This window comes from Enoplosus armatus, chromosome 2 (assembly GCF_043641665.1).
Source record: "Enoplosus armatus isolate fEnoArm2 chromosome 2, fEnoArm2.hap1, whole genome shotgun sequence".
In the NCBI taxonomy this organism is placed as follows: Eukaryota; Metazoa; Chordata; class Actinopteri; order Centrarchiformes; family Enoplosidae; genus Enoplosus; species Enoplosus armatus.
In genome coordinates, this window is record NC_092181.1 from 15723025 (window position 1) to 15727061 (window position 4037).

The following is a 4037-nucleotide window of genomic DNA, read 5'->3' on the forward strand; positions in this document are numbered from 1 at the left end:
AACAGACACTGTAACGGTTTGAGTCTGTGGTCTTTTGCTTGTAAAAAAAAAAAAGAGAAGGAAGTAAACTGCGCTAAAGGGTTGAAATCACTGATTTACGAGGCTGAACAGGCAGTCAGAGAGCTCTGTCTCACTGCCTACGAGATAGCCAACAGTGTGCAGATAATGACCAGACAAAAGCTACAGGTAACAGTTGGCAATAGATAGTCAACGGTGCACAATGGCAGACTGTTGGCTTGGTGTGTCAGGGTCCCAAGATTAGAGCCAAAGCTGCTATTATGACTATTTCCTCAACCGTTAGGATAAGATAAAACCTCCTTTAAATGCTTGAGAATCTCTTAACTGGTTCAGATTAGTGGATCTGGGAAGAGGTGGTAAGTTAAACATGTTTTTTTTTTTATCATGTTTGTTTTTATTGCCTGTGTTCTTTGATAGAGAAACTATGAAGCTTCTTTTTGTCAGGACCTCACTCTGGGTTGCCAGGGAGATTCTTGGATCCTGCAGTGAGTAACTAAAGAGCTGCAGGAGTTCAGTAGCTTTAGATATATTCTAAAGACTTTAATCAGGGATAAGCTTTGTTTGTTTTTTTGAAATAGCTTTAAAATATTGAAACTAAAATGTTGAAATGCTCTTATACAGATAACCAAAGTTCACCATTTATAGCAGAGTTTCTTGATCAGACACTTCCATGTCCGTGATAACGGTCATTTATGTGTGTGTTGCAAATGTGTGTTAAATGTGTGTTTTTTGTGTGTTATCATCACTTGCGGTGGCCTTTCTTGAGATCCAATAAGTGATCGATGTCAAGTATGTTCCCCACAATACTGCCACCACCAACATACTAAAAGCCTGCTGGCATTTAATCTCAAGTTACTTAGCAACAGTCGTGAAGTGAGATTGTGAGTCTGAAACATCTGCTGAAAACTGCAAAGACTACATGTTGTATATTATCAAATCTCACCTTAAACATCTCACTTTCTGAATAAAAACGATAAATGCATCAGCACACTAACTGTTATCTCGACCCAGAAGAGGAGCAGAGAACAGACCATTCATTCATTCATCCATCCATCCTGTCATCCACTCATTCCTCCACTCGCAGAGACAATAGGCTGTTGTTGTTGTTGTGTTTATGGTCCCTGTTTGAGGGTTTTTCTCCCAGGCCCAGTGTGCTGTGGACTCAGGAAGCCCGTTCACTCTAATAAAGTTTAACAGGCCTGCTTCAGTCCCACAGGACCCTGAACAAACGGGACGACAGCGGAGCAAACGCTGACTTTCATTATCTCATCTCCTATGACCTAATTATATCCAATCTAATCAGCACTCAGTCCTCCACTGTGTGGTTTTCATTACAGAGATGTGGTAAGATGATTGACAGTGATGATTTAAACATCTAAGAGTGTAAAGTCTGACTCAGAAGAATTACTTAATTACGCACTGATTGCTTAACTTGTACCACATAGATACAGTCACACATGGAAAGAATTTGGCTTTAAGGACTGCAAGTGCATATTTTCATCACACGAGAGTCCAACAGTTTGAATAGTTGGAAAAGTTAGTCCAATTAAAACGTGTACGCTTGCGCACATGCATCGCCGTGGCAACAGATTCATCACTGACCCAAACCTGAGGTCATGACAGAAGCCGTCCACCCTGGTAAACAACATAGAATCTTTATGGTCGCCATGGTGCCGACACATGTAATGAGGAGCAAATGGAGAAGAGTCTAACGTGTACGTGTTCATGCCGTCGGTCCACTTCATGCATGAGCCAAACGAACGTGCCTGCATGATTATAACTATGTAAATACTGTCAGTGTTAGACAGTATTCTCAGTCACGCGCTCTGTTGGCTTTTTCTCTGCAGGTCGTCTTCATTCTCTCTTCCACTTTAAATCTTTTCCCTCTGTTACACCATGACTTCCCACTCTTTGTAAATATATTTCTGTGCGTATCTGTCTGTTGATGTGAGACATGGAGCATCCAGCAGAGTTGGATGGAATGATAAAGGCGTTACTGGAAGATAAATGGTTAGGAGCATTGAATTACTCTGCGTCAGGAAGAGGAATTTCACTACGTGTCAACAGCTTTCAGTATTAATGGGTCTTAGACATGTAACTCTCACATAAAACTCTCTAAGAAGGAGGGGTCAATGGGGAGATGAGCACAGAGGTTTAAGGAAGATAAAGAGATGTGCTTTAAAAAGCAAAGTATATATGGGAATGTTGACCCATATCCATCCACGCCAGGTCTTTGTGGGGGATCTGCAGGTGTTCAGAGGCCTGACGGTAGATGTAATCCCTGACAGAGTCTTGAGTCTGCTCTGAGAACTCTTAGGGCTTGGCCACATGACCATTTATAACCCCATTTTAGACTGAAATCAATTCATTTGCATGAAATAGATCTGTGGACTTTCCTGCTGAGACAAAGTAAACATGGTGCTTCTGCATAAAGTTCAACTTTAGCACAAAATCAAACTGTCTTGACAGCGCCAACCTTCGAGGGAACAAAGGAGAGTCCAAAATGGACTATTATATTAGCATTGTCACAATATCCAATTTTATATAACCCTGCAGAATGTGAAATGATGCCAATAGAGCTTTCTACTTCGTATCATTATGACACAGAAGAAAATAGCCAGAACCAATGGAAGCCATGTTGCAAGTGATCATGATGCCATCGAGCTGCCAGAGCCACTTCTTTCACAAAGATGCACAAATGAATTTTGCTGTGTCACTTTATAGTGGAATAAAAGTTATGTTTGCATTCTCATTTCTCACCAAAATGTGTGAATCCTTGAGGTCTGAGAAGCAATCAATGCATTTCCTCCTTCTCATAAAACAAAGTTGATTTTTTGAATACCTTAAATTGTGTATTTACATCCACATTTACTAGCTTGCAGTCTTCTTCTTCTCTGACTTTGCTGGCTAATTGTTGTTTCCTTGAGTGTTACCATCACCAACTGCCAATAAGCGGAATAGTGTAAAACTAGCGTCACGTGCATGTGCGTCCTTGTGTGCATGCACAGTACAAAAGAAGCCATGCTGCATAATATGTGCAAACATCGCTCTATATCTCCACTAGTGGTCAAAAACTCCACAGGGTACCTTTAATGTGTACCTGTTAAGGTTTAAAGGTACACCTCCACAGAAAGGTGTCCACACCAGAGGTCACAGTCTCAGGAGTCAGGCGTGCACTTAAAAAACCCCAATACATTGAAGAAATAAATACTGTGGTAGAGACAATAGGACAAAGTAAAGGAGAGACTTCTTGGAATCCATGTATATACACACTTGACAGACATTAGCACAGACCTTGGTCTTTGTCCAGCCTCCATGAACTGAATCACAGGCAGTGGGGGTGAGACGCATGTGGACTCATACTGGCCTTCCTAACATTTTGATAAAGCACGTATCCACACTTGGATTCAAACTCAAGCGGGTGTTTTCCTTCAAATCATAATCATAATCGCAATCTCTAATCAAGACCTCACGGAAATGTCCAGAGCACAAGTTATGTTTTTGCTCAAATTTCATAAAAAAGGAAATTCCTGAAAAAAAAAGGCATAAACCCCAGAGCACAGGACAGCCGTGCAGATGAAAAACACCCTTGACTTTTCTGCATTTTATTCTGACACACATCTGCTCAGAGAACAAAAGACATTCAAACCTGCACACACACAGAGCGAGAGTGACAGGGAGAGTGGGTGAGCGGGGGTTAGAGAAACAAGGAGAAATGAAAAGTGTCTTTGAAAGTAAACAAAGGCAGAGTGATCAGGACCAGATTGGTGCAGATCAAACAGTAGTGTTGAAGTAGGAGGAGAGAGGCATCTGATGGAGACATCAAACAGAACTAATGTAAACCACATATTGGCCTGACGACACACATACACACACACACACACACACACACACACACACGTCCTGTCAGATGCTTCTGCACTCTCAGACAAATTTAGTACATGCATCTGCACATTTGAACAAACCTCTGCATATGAACACTCTCTCTCACACACAAAGACATCCAGAGCCAAGAACTC